Below are 17,176 nucleotides of genomic sequence, written 5' to 3'. Positions count from 1 at the left end.
CCAACGAGTGGCGGCGGAGTACATTAGTACCAATCTTCAAGAACAAAGGAGATGTTCAAAGTTGTACTAATTACCGTGGAATTAAACTCATGAGCCATACAATGAAGCTATGGGAGAGAGTCATTGAACACCGCCTGCGAAAGCTGACGAGCGTGACCCAAAATCAGTTTGGTTTCATGCCCGGGAGATCAACTATGGAGGCCATTTTCTTACTAAGACAACTTATGGAGAGATTCAGAGAACAAAAGAAATACCTGCATATGGTCTTCATAGACTTGGAGAAGGCTTATGACAAAGTACCCAGGAGTGTAATGTGGTGGGCCTTGGAAAAACACAAAGTAGCAACAAAGTACATTAATATTATTAAAGATATGTACACTAATGTTGTGACAAGTGTCCGAACAAGTGATGGGGACACCGATGACTTTCCAATTAACATAGGACTACATCAAGGGTCGGCTTTGAGCCCTTATCTTTTCGCTTTGGTGATAGATGAGGTCACAAGGGACATACAAGGAGATATACCGTGGTGTATGCTTTTTGCCGATGATGTGGTACTTATTGAGGAGAGTAGGAGTGGTGTTTCGCAAAAGTTGGAATTGTGGAGACAGACGCTGGAAGCAAAAGGTTTTAGGCTTAGTAGGTCTAAAACGGAGTATATGAAGTGTGATTTCAGTGCCATGGGGTATGAAGATGGCGATGTTAGTCTTGATGGGCAAGTGGTACCCAAGAAAGACACTTTTCGTTACTTAGGATCAATGCTTCAGAAGGATGGAGACATCGATGAGGATGTCAGTCATAGAATTAAAGCTGGATGGTTGAAGTGGCGGCAAGCGGCGGGTGTCTTATGCGACCCCCGGGTGCCACACAAACTAAAAGGCAAATTCTACAGGACAGCAATCCGGCCGGCTATGTTGTATGGAGCAGAATGTTGGCCCACTAAAAGACGACATGTCCAACAACTGTGTGTGGCAGAGATGCGTATGTTGCGCGGGATATGTGGCCACACAAGGAGAGACTGAGTCCGGAATGATGACATACGAGAGAGAGTAGGAGTGGCGCCAATTGAGGAGAAGCTTATGCAACATCGTTTGAGATGGTTTGGACATATCCAACGAAGACCTGAAGAGGCACCAGTGCATATCGGAATAATTAGGCGTCCCGAGAATGTGAAGAGAGGTAGAGGTCGACCAACCTTGACGTGGACAGAGGCAGTGAAGAGGGACCTGAAGGAGTGGAATATTGATAAAGAGCTCGCCGTTGATAGGAAGGGGTGGAAGTGTGCAATTCACGTGCCAGAACCTTGATTTATAGTTCTGCTTTTCCTCCTTAATCGTTTGACCTTTTCTTGTGCCCATTTAGACCTTGCTGGTTCTTGTGGGTTTTATCTCTTTTATGTGTTCCCCCGTTTCGTCGTTTTCGGTTCTCCTTTGCCTTTGTTTCCCCTGTTTTCTTTCGGGGTTGAGCTCTGAGGTTTTCATACGGGGTTTCATCTCTAGCCTACCCCAACGTGCTTGGGACAAAAGGCTTTGTTGTTGTTGTTGTTGTTGTTTTACAACTTGTGATATATAGACCCAGTTTGTTTTACCACATGTGGATATATGGACTAGAAGTTGTCTCAGACTGCTAAACGTCTACCTTTTATCTAGTTTTTATAGGTATCGTTTTAGTAAAAACCGTTCAAAATCAACATGAACATATAATTGGCCAAGCCGCTGTGATAGTAGTAATTTGTCACTTTCTAGATAATAAACCATATAACTCTTTTATCTTACTCCCCACATAATCCCCACAGTACTCAGTACTTAAATTCTTCTCACAGTTATATTCTCCCTACAGCCAAATTATCAAAAAAGCTGGTCAGAAAAAATTGAAACAAACATGCCCATATTTTCATATGCACCCCATATTCATGTGGGTCAAAGTAACATATTATACAAATGCTAGGTTATAAACCAAATTCTAAGACTATCTTCAGCAGCTTACTCATCATATCTATCATCTCATCTTCTATTTAAAACTTCAGTTTGTAAACAGTGCAGTTTATAGAGAGGTGACCATATAGGTAAACTGTTGCGAGCAGAAAGATGTTATATAGCTAGAGTTTTATGTTTTTTAGGCTAGGCCAAGTTCATGGCTTTGAGTTTAGACCATATTTTATGCATGATATTTTATACCATGGTTTAATAGGTATGGGTGACGACCGAAAGTTCCAATGCATGTATACTCATTCGGTGAATGTTTTACCCAATACAGGACCCACGGGTAGGATGTCCATATACATTGAAATAAATACACATCAGGTATTAGGTCATGGGTACTATTGTCATCTCTAGTTCTCCGGCTATACGTAGAGAATTTCTCTAAATTACTCAGTTGGATAAACTGGACTAAACCGACTATCCTGACTCATAAATAATAAAAGGGCTAGTACAATGTCCATGCATTGTGACACACACAATATCTACTGTTATAAAGCACAAGTATCATTAGACCAGCCGGTCACCGTCACCTCGGGCACGGACGACATGTATGACTTCAGGTAGTTGTCCTCGATGGCGTAGGGCATAGCAAGGACAACAAGAATGTACGCGTGAAAGGGAAATGGTCTCAATCATTTCCTATAATCGATTTTGGTATTTGACGACCATCACAAAAATTTATGGACTAACTAGTTTGCCTAGTTGATCTTTTCTCAGGTGCATAAAGTTCATATACACATATAAGGAAAATGGCCCTTAGGCCAATTATTCAAGTATGGGGCAAATCAGGATTGCATCAATCCAAGGTACACCGGACTGTCCGGTGCCTAGGCTAGAGCACCCAACGGACCTGCCCATCTCGAGAAAACACAACACTCATCGACTAAAAATCATCGGACTGTCCGGTGTGCATCGGACTGTCCGGTGAGCCCACGAGCAATGGTCGACTTCGCCAACGGTCGATTGCCATCGCAGTCTGAAGCGTCAGAAGGTCAGTAACAGTTAGAGACATCAGGTCGCACCGGACTGTACGGTGTGCCACCGGACTGTCCGGTGCGCCACAAGGACAGGCGAATTCAACGGTCAACTGCTCTAAACCCCAACGGTCGGTTGACGTGGCACGCACCATACAATGAACAGTGCAGTGTCCGGTGCGCACCGGACTGTCCGGTGTGCCCGTCGACAGAGAGCACAGACAACGACTAGAATGTTGGTTGGGCTATAAATACCCCCCAACCTCCTACAGTCAATGCATCCAAGCTTTCCACTCTCTACACTCAATACAGGAGCAAAGAATACATTCCAAAGACACATTCAAAGCCATCAATCCTCTCCAAGTGCCACAATTAAGTCAAGTGATCAAAAGGGATTAGTGACTTGAGAGAGGGTGATTTGTGTTTCATTTGTTGTTCTTGTTGCTTGGTGTGCTTTCTTCATCTCTTCCTAAACTTCCTAAGTGACTTGTAAAGATAGCAAGATACACCTAATTATGTGGTGATCCTTGCGGGGTCTTTGTGACCCTTGAGATTAAGAAGAAACACTCAACCGGTCTAGGTGACCGATTGAGAGAGGGAAAGGGTTGAAATAGACCTAACCTTTGTGGCCTTCTCAACGGGGAGTAGGTTCATTGGAACCGAACATCGGGAAACAACTCCTAGCAAGAAGAACTATCTTCCACACTCTGTGTTCACTATTATTTGTTTCTAATCCTAACCCCGGGGTGAAGTGCGTGTTCAAAGTTTATAATTTTTAGGTTTCGCCTATTCACCCCCCCTCTAGCGCGACTTTCAATTGGTATCAGAGTCCGATACTTCATTAGAGTCTAACAACTCGAAGTGATGTCGGGAGAACACGCCAAAAAGAAGTTGATGACCGGGGGAAAACCCGGATCTTCGGGGAAGAAAATTGAAGGCGAGACTCCTTCAAAGGACACTGGCGACAAGCACAAGGAGCACAAGGATGAATCTGTTGGATCCATCAACTCTCACAAGAAGGGTGACAAGAAGAAAAAGAAGATGAAGAAGGTGGTCTACTACGATACCGATTCTTCCTCGCCCTCAACCTCCGGTGCTGAGTCTACATCTTCAAAGCACCAAGAGTGTAAGAAGTATAGTAAGATCCCTCTTCGCTATCCTCGTATTTCTAAATGCACTCCCTTACTTTTCGTTCCCTTAGGCAAACCACCATATTTTGATGGTGAAGATTATTGTATGTGGAGTGATAAAATAAGGCACCATCTAACCTCACTCCACGAAAATATTTGGGATATTGTTGAATTTGGAGCACAAGCACCACAGGTGGGCAATGAGGACTACAACTCTGATGAGGCCGCCCAAGTAAGGCACTTCAACTCCCAAGCCACCTCCATACTCCTCGCTTCCTTGTGTAGAGAGGAGTACAACAAGGTGAAAGGGCTGAAGAGTGCAAAAGAAATTTGGGACGTCCTCAAGACGGCGCACGAAGGAGATGAAGTGACAAAGATCACCAAGCGAGAAACGATCGAGGGAGAACTCGGTCGGTTTGTCCTCAACAAAGGAGAAGAGCCACAAGCAATGTACAACCGGCTCAAGACGATGGTGAACCAAATCCGCAACCTCGGGAGCACCAAGTGGGAAGACCATGAAATGATCAAGGTTATTATAAGATCTCTTGTCTTTCATAACCCCACTCAAGTACAATTAATTCGTGGAGATCCTAGATATAAACAAATGTCTCCCGAGGAAGTGATTGACAAGTTTGTGAGCTTTGAACTTATGATTAAAGACTCCAAACACATTATCAACTTGGATCAAGGCGCCACCTCTACAACTGAGGTGCAACCCGTTGCGTTCAAGGCAACAGAAGAAAAGAAGGAAGAGCCTACACCAACAAATAGGCTTCCAATTGACACCTCCAAGCTTGACAACGAGGAGATGGCTCTTATTATTAAGAGCTTACAACAAATCCTCAAGCAAAGGAAGGGGAAGGACTACAAACCCCGCTGCAAGAGGGTTTGCTACAGGTGTGGTAAGTCCGGTCATTATATTGCTAAATGTCCATATACAAGTGATAATGACAGGGACGACGACAAGAAAGGGAAGAAGAAGATGGAGAAGAAGAAATATTACAACAAGAAGAAGGGTGGCGAGGCGCACATAGGATGGGAATGGGACTCCGACAAGAGCTCCACCGACTCCTCCGACGAGGACGCCGCCAACATCGCCATCAATAAAGGCCTTCTCTTCGCCAAAGTCGACCATAAATGTCTCATGGCCAAGGATAGCAAAATGAAGAAGGTACATTCTAGAAATACCCCCAAATACACTACTTCCGATGATGAGGGTAGCTCTACTGAAAATGATGATGATTTGTCTTCTGTTTTTGCAAACCTTACCATGGAACTAAAGAAGAATATTAATGAATTAATAAAAACTATTAATGAGAAGGATGAGATCTTAGAATGCCAAGAGCACTTGCTCTTTAAGTAAAATAAAAATTTTGTTAAGCTAAAAATTGTTTATGCTCTTGAAGTTGAAAAATGTGAAAACTTGACTAAAGCGCTAAATACATGCAATAATTCAATTTCTTGTCCTAGAACTGAAAATGTTATTTTAATTGCTTGAGGAATTGAATGCTTGCAAAGTTTCCACATCTACTATTTAGCAAGTTACTATATGCACTAGATGTAGAGATATTAATGTTGATGCAAGTTAAATGCTAAAATTGTTGAGCATGAACTTGAGAATGAAAAATTTAAATTTGCTCGTAGTATGCTTTATAATGGGAGACGCCCTGACATTAAGGATGGCATTGGCTTCCAACCTAGGAGCTAAAGCAACATCAAACTTAATGCGCATAGAAACAAGCTTTCTAACTTTGTTAAGGGCAAGGCTCCCATGGTTCAGGATAGAGAAGGTTACATTTTATATCCTGAAAACTATCCTGAGCATAGGATTAGAAAAATTCATGCTAAGAAATCTCATTCTTTTTCTCATCATGCTTATATTTATAGTAATGAGGCTTCTAGCTTTAGGCATACAATTCTTTAAAATGCCTAAGAAAAAGATTGTTGATGCATCAAATGAACATAACATTTCATTTAAAACTTTTGAGGCAGCAACAGTGCAAGGAGTTGTAGGCGCATTAATGGTTTGCTTGGGCAACCATCACAAGGACAGAGCACGCCTCTTCGGGCAGCGCCTAATGATATGACCCAACGAGAAACACCCCTTGCACCTGACATCATTATGGCAAAATTTGATGATGTGGCTTGATGAAAGGCATATGTAGCAGGATTTTCCGGGATATGGGTCCCTTCTTAAAGGAACATTATCTGCAATAGGAGATTCAGCCTAGACCGTGCCCGGTAAAACGGAGGGAGGCAATGGTAGCGGGCTCGGAACTCCATCCAAATAATTTCTGAGACGAGTGAAAACCCTCAGCAACAGAACATAAGAGCCATAAGGATCAATTGAATTTGAATTTTGAATGGACAAATCTTAGCGTCTAGGGAGAGGACAAACAACTGACCCAATTTTGATCGAGGAACTACTGACCTTTGAAGATGAGGAGGATCCCAGCGATGGCTTTAACATGTAACACCCAAAATCCTATTTTAGGATTTATGAAGGTTTCTCGAGAAGAGTTAAACTAAAATATCATTCAATAAAGATTTTTGAAGTTACTCATCCTAAAAATGAATATATTTTTTTAAAAAAAAGAATAATATTTTTTAAGTACCCCAATATGATTTTAGCCATCCATTTGTTAAAATATATATACATATTTATATTTATTCTCTAAAGAATTTTATAAGCTAGAGAATTTATTTCTTAAAATACCTATTCCTTATTTCTAGTGTGTATGAAATGTGTGAATTATTCTCTTATGAGTTATGTATATAGAAACATTTATTTAGGTGAATAATTAACCAATAAATAAATAACATAAACTTTGCATGGCATCCTGGATCATTTACTGAGCATTTAATTAAGTTTTAAATTCAAACCTTGTTTGAATTTGCTTTAGAGTTCGAAATTGAAAATAGAAATGAAATAAGAAGAAAAAAAAGAAAGATATCTCTGTCCTTGGGCTGAATCTACCCAGGCGCGGCCCAACTAATGCGCCTGCACAGTCGAAATGCTCTCCTGCTGGCCCAAACCAGCCCCGCGCGCGTGGACGCCTGGTGTGTGACTGACGCCTGGGCCCGCGCTGTCAGTTCGTTCTTCCTCGTTCTTTCTCACTCGGACAAGAAAAATTCCATGGCCGCGATTCATGGCAACAACCTCCGTTTCTTCTAGGATCCCAATTCCTCTGGATGGTGGGCATGCGGCTGGAAACGCGCCTGCTCTCGCGTCCCCGTTGGGCAAAGATCGGCGCACAGGACCTCTGGTCAGCTGTCATCTTCTCTGTGTGGCTCGAGGAATCAGTTTCCTCTACGACATGAAAAACAAAATACCTGCAACAGGCGCCGAGCTCCGCAGATGGTTGTTGCGTGGGCGTCACCGCATTACCCTGTCCCTCTACCCTTGGGCAGTCAGTCGTATCTCTCCCTTCCCTGACTTCTCGGACAACAGCCATGGCAGGGGATGCCGTAACAACCCCTAAATCCACGCTTGAATCTCGGGGTAAGCCTAACCGAGCTCGTCCTCGCCCTGGGCTATAAATTGGGCCCCGCGACCTTTTCTTCTCACCTCATCCAGCTTGCCGCCATCGCTGTTGCCCACGGGAGAGAGAGCGCAGCGGAAGCCGCCGTTAATCCGCCAATTCGTCGTCGTCACGTCGTGTGGATGCCCCGTCGCGCCCTGAGTATAGTATCTGGGATCTCGCTGTGGAGGTTTGGCGACCGGGGGTCAGGTGTGTGCTCGCCGGAGTTCAAATCTGGGGCGGAACAACCTTCGTTCCGTGGACTGCTCGCTGTCGTGTAAAATCACTGGTAAGACCACTCGCCCGTACCCGTCATCATTGATGTAGCGTATGGACGGGTCGAATTGGGGTTTCATACACTTAAATCGTGGATTAATCTTGCCAGCGTTGGACCTCGCCGTGTCGGTGTAGGACTGTGGGGGGGGGGGGAAGGTGCTGTCTGGAGGAAGAAGAGAATCTGTGCGCCGTCCGATCCCTATCGGGTGGCGATTAGATGTTGCGAATCGTTTCGGCCAAAGCTATCCGGGTCGTTCGATGGCGATCATAGGGATTTGGGGTGATCGCGGATACTTTAGATCGTGATCGTCGATTGCTCGATCGACGATTCTATGTGCACACCGATTCATTATGGGGCCAGATCTAATCTGGGCCATTCATTTTTAATCGGACAACCGTAATACCCCGATACCCCCCTTCGGTCATGGCTTTTTGCTAAAGAGACCCCAGGGAAAGACATAATAAATTCGCCGTCCCTCGCTACTGTGCTCTGAGCCTTAGGTTTATTTGCGTAAGGGCCCCTTTACTTTACAGATTTTGATGCGCGGTCCAGAGATATAGAAAAAAAATCAGAAAAATAAATTTAGAAAATGAAATAAATGCTAAAAACTTGTATAATTCATATTTAATTCATTTTAACTCCAAATTGAGTCATTCTAGTTGCAATAATTTTGTATTAATATTGTTTATCACCTAGTACCTTTTTTAACCATGAAACCTGAATTAAAATTGCTCAATTGAATTAATTCTAGGTGCTAAATGATTTCAGAAATTCATAACTCAATATCCGTAGCTCCGAATTTAGTGGTTCTTGTTTCTACGATCTCGTAGCAACGCTTAGATTATTATTATACAGTTTTTATGTTTGGTGTGATGTTAATTTTATCTATACCATGTTTGTTTGTATTGCTACGACTAGCATGAGGTCACGAGTCACCTGAAGATCATCCTGGTACCTGGAATCTCAAGTCTCAGACAAGTTGTGCCCTTGATTCACTTTTGTTACCCAATAATGTTCTTTATAATCATTTACCATGCACAGGCTTAATTTTGATGGGACCTGATAGGTCACCCTAGATTGTTTATCTCTTTACCTTGTTATCCCTGAATCACTTGGGTAGTTTTGCTATTGCTTTACATGGTTTTGGGATAATATTTTATTATATCCATGTTCCAATTATGTTGTTATTTTATTTATGTTCATGTCAAGACCATTAAAAGTTAATTGGAACATGGAGCTTAACTTGAGAAACACGTGCCACCACAAGGGTTTAATGGATGCCCTTGGCCAACTAACTAGGAAAGCTAGTGGAAGACTACCTTACCCGAAAGGGGCAAGGGCAGTAGGGGATTGCATGCAAGGAGGTTCTCGGGTTGATTTTGCTGCGATGGCGGTCAGACAGGGGATTCTTGCAAGTGCTCTTCCCATAAACTGTAGCGGGTTTTCGGAAGCTAGTGGAACTTTGTAAAGGCCTCGTAGTGGGTCCCTAGCCATTCACCTCGGTAGTGTCTAAGGGTCTAGCTAACCCTGGCGACATGGGATACACGACTTGTGGGTATAGGGTACAACCTCTGCAGAGTGTAAAACTGGTATACTAGCCGAGCTCACGGTCATGAGCAGCTCAGGACTCTCTGATGATTAACTTATGGAACTAAATTCAATTTGTCATATGCATTGCATCGCAGGTGATGTTGTTACTTTTGTTCTACTACTTAATTGGGTTGGTATTTACTTATACTTAGTAATTGCTAATAAAATTTTGACCAACTTTAAAAGCAATGCTCAGCTCTAACCATCCTCTTTGGTAAGCCTTACACTTCACGTGAGCTCCCACCTTTGGCGAGTTCATGCACATTATTCCCCACAACTTGTTGAGCGATGAACGTATGTGAGCTCACTCTTGCTGTCTCACACCCCCACAGGTCAAGAACAGGTACCGCATGATGAGGCGCATGGAGGATGCTGCGATGAGTTCGTGAGAGATCTAGGTCGTCGTCTCCCAATCAACTTTGGGTTGCTGGACCGTTGTCTCCTTATAATGTAATTATTTATTTATTTTATATAGAACTTCTGTTATGTAGTAAAGATGTGACATTCGATCCTGTGCCATGAATCATCATATGTGTGAGACTTGGTCCCAGCACACCTGGTGATTATGTTCGCGCCCGGGTCTTGGTGCCCCGAAACCCGGGTGTGACATAACACAAATCTTATAGGGAGCAGGCCATGACGAGAATGGTGAAACTTGCGCGAAGAGCGTGAAAGTCTTCTAGCAAAAGTGAACACATGCCTCTTCTTGCAATGCTTCTTCTGGACAACAGTCCACGAGTCTTTTTCTTCCATGCACCATAATGCATATTCTTTTTTCCAATCCGGACCACCATTTCACCAAAGATGGAAGTAAACATCAAAGGACTCTATGATGACTCTTTTCAGAGAAAGAACCACAAAACCCACATCTTTCGAAGCAACTGAGAAGCAAAAAATGACGATACAATTCTTCAACCACGTGAAAACCATCTGGAGCACCACCAAGCACATAGTGATGGGCAAGGCTAATGGAAATTTCTATAAGCCTAAAGGAGAAGCGGCGAAAAACAGGAAGCAGAAAGAAAGAACCATGGGGCAAAGAAGATGCATGGTGAAGCGAAGACTGAAAATGACCGAGCACGTAACACTGAAACTTTCTTCCCGGAGAAAGGTCGAGTTCCACCTCCTCAACGAGACAACGACTATCTACCATGGGCCCCGATGAAGCAGGAAGGGACACCGAGACAAAGAAGGGTGAGAGAGAGGCTACGCGAGGCGCAAGCAACGGTGAGGGGCGGCACTGGTGCGGGAGAGGTTGGGGCGAGGAAAGCCAGGGAGCGCTTCAGCCCCTAAACTATATAATATTTGTTATATTTAATAGCACAAACATTTTGTACCTTTAGTCAATGTTTCGGCAGCAACAAGATGATCCCCAGACCTTGCCCCCACCGCCAATGCCCCTCGATGTTTCCTCAGTTTCTTCCTCCATGACCTTAAGGTTTGTTGTACTTTTTAAAATTATGTTTAACTTATTTGAGTCAATTTAGGTGAACTTAGTATATTATAGTTATATTTAGCCAATCTATGTGAACTTAGCAGATTGTAGTTACATTTAGCCAATCAAGGTGAACTTAACAACTTTTAGATACAGTTTGTCCATCTAAGTGAACTTAATAAATTGTACCTTTAGTTTTACAAATTTAGTTAGTAAAATGTTACTTGTTCTGTTCTAGTTGAATATACTCAGTATAGCCTATTTGATCTATTTCAACTGGTATATTTTAGGGATTTGGAGTTAATATGGCAAATCAATATTATACTCCTCTATTTGTGGCACCACCAGCTAGGGATAAGGTTATCTCGTTACATGTCAATAACTATATCAATTTGGTTACACATAATGCTATAAATTTTATTTTGTTCTTTAATTGTGGACTTTGTTTTTTACCATAGGATGATCAGGCTAAAGACTTTATCAACAACATATTCACTTCTAGCGGTAGCGGACACAACTCCAACGACCCCAAGTGGTTGTAGAAGCTTGTTTTATCTGTTTGAGAATTTATATTAGTTTGTTTCGTATCGTATTGGATTGTTTATGAATGTATGAAACTATTGAATGAATGAAACAAATTGAATGGATGAAACTTATTGAATTGATAGAATTTGTTTAAGTTATATGTTGGTTGTGGTGATATATGTGCTTGAATGTGATATAAGTGCTTGAATATGTGATATTGCATATGTATGTGGTTGTGGTGATATATTGTGTATGTGATATGAATGTAAAACTGGATGAAATTTAGCTTGCTTGCATAGAATAATTTTCGATGTCCCTTATTTTTGCCAGCATCAAAATGGTCGCAAAAAATAATGGTGTCAGGGTAATATACGACGACCAAGGAAATCGCTGAAAGTTGCAATTTGTATTTTTTGCGACCAATTAGAGGTTGACAAAAATAAGGGACCGCAGAAAATAAGTGGTTGCTTGGATAATTTTTAGTGGCTTCCCTATTACCACAAAAAATTAGTAAGTTTTGATGGTCGCCGCCGAAAATCAACCCTATTCTCGTGACATACCGAAGCCACCGAAAATTAGGTTATTTCCTATATTGTAGTTCGTTTTTTACTCTCAACACAAATATGGCATATCAATCCTTACTATCTTGACCTATAATACTTACTCTTAAAAATTGTGCTAAATGAGCCTTTAAGGTTGTCTCCATCAACTATACTATCACATCCCTTATCTCATCCTCAATTTTAAACTTTACTCCATAAATAGTATAACCTATTGTAACACCCTGAATCTGAGGTATAAAAATTCTTTCTAAATATCTACCAAATTTAGGTGTTACCTCTTGTCTCTCTCTCACTAGACTCTCTCTCTCTCTTCCTTTTGAGTAGAATTAGGTAAAGTAAGTGAGAGATTAATTGTTTTATTGGGTCAAAACCTATGGGAGTAATGGATTGTTGCATCATGTTGAGTCTAAGTTATTTTTTGAATTGATGCACATGGTTGAAATGGTTTGAATTTAGATTGGATTTGAATTTGAATTGAGTTCATTAGAGAAAATAAAAGCAAAATGAATTAGAAATTTGGAAGGAAATAGGAAAAGCCAAAGAAGCCCAGTTGCCCCATGTCCTGGCCTTTCGACCCATTTGGCCCGCAACCGCGCGCCCGTCTCACCCCTCCCCCACCCTCGCCGCCAGGTGGGCCTGCCCTGTGGGCGCAACCGCGTGCCCGCGTGTGCCTCTCTGCTCTCCCTGCCATGTAGGACCCGCCTGCCATGCGCTTCACTCGCGCGTAGTTGCTTACGGACGGGTCCGGCCTGTCAGCTCTTCCCCCATTTCCTCGCCGAAACCGCGCAACGTGCCCGCCGTGCCCACGTCCGCGAGGATCGTGGCCACAATCGCGAGCCGAGGCATAACCCCCCTACGGTCATCTCCTCCTCCTGCTCACCTCATTCCGCCACATTCCCCAGTCAATTCTTCTCCCCTACGCCCGTCGTGCCTCGTCGAAGTTCACCGAGGAGCGTCGCCGTCCGCGCAATTGTCGACCCTCGGGACCACCTACGTCGTTGCCGGTGCACTTGCCGCGCTCGGAGCACCGCCACCCTTCCGTTGAGCTACTCGGTCGAGCTCCAACGAGGGTGAGAACCGCCAATCCCCTTTCCCTCTTTCTCTCCCCCGCCCATTCTCCCCTCCCTTTTCTGCCATCGCCGGTATGCGCCTGGGGCTGTGTCATGCCAAAGAGGTGAGCTCCTCGAGCAATTCCCGTCAACCGACCCGCCCTCGACCCTCGCCGTTCGCCGATTCCGGTCATGGTGCTCCGCACCGTGCGCGTGCGGGAGGAGGACGAAGGTCCTAACATCTGGGACCCTCGAGCCAGCCTCTCCCGCGTCGCTGCTCTCGCTCTTCCCTCCGAGCCTCGGACGAGTAGACCCCACTCGTCAGGTTGCGCCCATGCCTCACCCTTCGCCGCTGACAGGTGGAGCCCCATAGCCCCACGCGTGAGCATCGCGCGCTCCGTACCCGGCACCAGAACCGTCACTGGTCAGCGGGCCCCGTTCCGCTGGGGCCCTTCTGTCAGTCCGACCGACGCCCGAGCCACCGACTCGACCCGCTGGCTCGTGGGCCCGATGCATCGGTGACTCACCTCACCCTGGGTCCACTTGTTAGGCGCCCGCACTCCGCACGCCCGCGCCCTCGCTCGCTGTTTCTAATATGGGTCGTTGATCGGAGATCGAATGGTCAATATAGACTCAGACCCCTTCGCGTGGTAAAATTGCTAAAGAAACCCTCAGTTTTCCGGAAAACAACCCATCGTCCTTTAGTTTAGCGTGCAAACCCTTGGTTTCTTGTAAACAGACCCCTCACCTTTTAATTAATCACAGATCTGGACCTAATTTTGTATTTTAAACTTCAAAACTTGTTTATTTCATATCTTTTCATATGAACTCCAATTTGAGTGATTCAAATTGCAAAATGTTCGTAGGATTATTCTCTATCCAAATAAATTATGATCATTCATTGTCAGTACTACTTTAATTTTGTGCCTAGAATATATGTTAGTATATGTAATAGTTTGTTTATGAAATAAGAAAAATAAAAAAGGAAAACCCTAATGGTACTTAGGTGTTTAAACTTGTGAGATTAATAATATGTCATGTATGAATTTATCCCTAGTATAATTTTGTGTCTCACTAAAATTAGTGGAACTAGATTATGTAATTCATGGAGATAGATAATATTTAAGGAAATCACAAACCTCTAAACGTGCCAGTTCACCCTAGCACCTAGGTTTATCTTTTGTGTGTATAATGTCCTGTCAAACTTGTGTCTACTTAATTGTATTTATTTGATGTATTGTTCTTTTGTCTTTATCCAAATGTATTGAATGCATGATCGCTTTATTTAGACAACGAGCAGCTCGTGGTTCCTCAGTGTGTTGCCGAAGACCTTCCTGAGCAACAACCTGGTGAAGGAAAGTGTCCTCTAACCTATTATGCCCTACTTACTTTATAATTCACTACCCCACATTACTTTATTGAAACCTAAGGATTGACTAGTGAGAGCACCTAGAGGGGGGGGGGGGGGGTGAATAGGTGATCCTGCGAATTTCAAGACTAAATAGCCAACACTTGGTCATGAAATGTTAGTGCAATTAAAACCAAGTTGCTAAAGTGTGAATTCTAGAAGAAAGCCAATCACAAATAAGATGGACACAAGACGCAGTGATTTATCCCGTGGTTCGGCCAATGCCTACTTCCACGTTGTGGTGACCTCCTTCGGTCAAGGATTGCACTCAATTCCTCTCAAGTGATCCAATGATCAACTTTGAGTACCACAGCTATCTTCCTTAGTAATCTTTCTCCCGTTTGCGAGGAACCTCCACAGATTGGAGCCTCTCGCCCTTACAAGTTTATCACAAGAGAAGCACAGTAGTAAGTGTGGGAGAGTAACACACGCAAGACTCAAATCCGCAGCACACACACGCACACAAGCCAAGGCTTGAGCTCGAAACATAGCACAGAGAGTTCACAACTCAAACGGGGCTCAAATCACTAACACAATCGATCAAATGCGTGGAGACGGAGTCTGGGAGTCTTAGGATGCTTAGTGAATGCTTGGTGTACTGCTCCATGCGCATAGGGGTCCCTTTTATAGCCCCAAGGCAGCTAGGAGCCGTTGGAAATCAACTTGGAAGGCAATTCTTGCCTTCTGTCGAGTGGTGCACCGGACAGTCCGGTGCATCACCGGACAACTATTGTAGCAGTCTGGTGTGTGATCCCTTTCCTTTTCTGGCGAAGCAGGCCGTTGGATCTGTTGGCACATCAGACACTGTCCAGTGCGACCATCCGACCGTTGGCTATGCCACGTGTTGCTGGTTGATCGCGCAGACGAACGTTGGCCGCTCGTGCCGTTGACTCACCAGACAGTCCGGTGCACCACCGGATGGTCCGGTGATTTTTAGCCGCGACGTCTTTTTCTTTCTCGAGAGCGACGAGTTTGTTGCCGAAGACTTGGGTGCGAGCACTGATGACTCACCGGACAGTCTGGTGCACCACCGGACAGTCCGGTGATTTATAGCCACGTCGCCACGCCGATTCCCGAGAGCGGCTAGTTGGCCGCCAGGCCAGCCTGACCATCGGACGGTCCGGTGCGCCACAGGCTGGTGCTGGTTTGGCTGACTTGGCCATTCTTTCTTCCATCCTTTTTCTCTTTTCTTGGTCATGTCTCTAGCACTTAGTTAAACATGTTAGTAACAAAAACAATTAACTAAGTCCAGAAACATACCTTTCTCCTTGATTTGCACTTCTCACTTAGTCAACACATATGAACTCAAAACAATGTGTTGTGCATTCAATCACCAAAACAATTATAGAAATGGCCCAAGGGTACATTTCCCTTTCAATCTCCCCTTTTTGGTGATTCATGCCAACACATTAAAAAGCAACTAAAAAGTGCAAATTGAAGACCAAATTTATCTACCTTTAGTAATTGGCATATTTGGATCACTTTTGCCACCACTTGGTTTGTTTTTGCAAATCAAATTCTTTTTCCTATCTCTAAGTCAAACACACTTGTTTGGGCAAATAGAGAGATATTGCAAGAGTAAAATTGATCAAGTGTAAAAAAACTCCCCATTTTTCCCATAATCAAGATTCTCCCCCATAAGAGACCAAATTTTGCAATAAGAGTCATTTGTGCAAAATACAAATTCTAACTCTGCTATTTTTGAAATTCACAAGTGGTTGGCAGATCCAGTTGCTTTGGCCTAAATTTCTTCCCCTTTGGCATTAAGCACCAAAACGGGAAAACTTTTGGCCCTTTAACCCCATTGCCTCACCAAAAGTCAAATAAGAGTAAAAAGGCAATGAGAGCATTAGTATGAACTTGGAATTAAATACACATATACCGGAGTGCAGTGGAAGTCTTTTCATCGCCCAAGTTCATTTTCCCTTTCAATGGTCCTTCGAGACTACTTCAAGTGTACTCAAACACACAAGTTAGTCTCAAAGGAGTCAAGTTGTAGCTCATCCCCCCCTCCTTTGTTGAGGTCAAGATGTCCGTCAGTCCCCCCATCGATGTCTTCACGGGCTTAGCATCCTTCATTCCAAACCTCTTGAGAAGATCTTGAGTGTACTTCGTTTGGGAGATGAAGGTGCCATCTTTGAGTTGCTTCACTTGGAATCCAAGAAAGTAAGTCAACTCGCCCATCATGGAAATCTCGAATTTTTGCATCATTACCCTGCTAAACTCCTCACAAGACTGTTGGTTAGTAGAACCAAATATTATGTCATCGACATAAATTTGGCAAACAAAAAGATCACCATCACAAGTCTTAGTAAAAAGAGTGGGATCAGCTTTCCCAACCTTGAAAGCATTAGCAATTAAAAAATCTCTAAGACATTCATACCATGCTCTTGGTGCTTTGAAAGGAAAATAGTGTCAAACCTTTTCCTAAATGATTTTGGTGGTTGAATTGCCCAACACAAATAATTGGACTAACTAGTTTGCTCTAGATTATATGTTCTACAGGTGCTAAAGGTTCGACACAAACCAATAAAAAGATCTAAGTTAGGGTTCAAAAGATAGGAGCAAAAGAAACCGAAGAGAACCCTGGTCTAGCGCACCGGACTATCCGGTGTGCCACCAGACAGTGTTCGGTGCCCCAGGGACCGTACAGGCTAAACTCCTCGCCTTCGGGTTTTTGGACAGCCGCTCCGCTAGAATTCACTGAACTATCCGGTGTGCC

Source organism: Zea mays, chromosome 10 (assembly GCF_902167145.1).
Source record: "Zea mays cultivar B73 chromosome 10, Zm-B73-REFERENCE-NAM-5.0, whole genome shotgun sequence".
Taxonomy (NCBI): Eukaryota; Viridiplantae; Streptophyta; class Magnoliopsida; order Poales; family Poaceae; genus Zea; species Zea mays.
Note: the sequence above shows the minus strand (reverse complement) of the source record.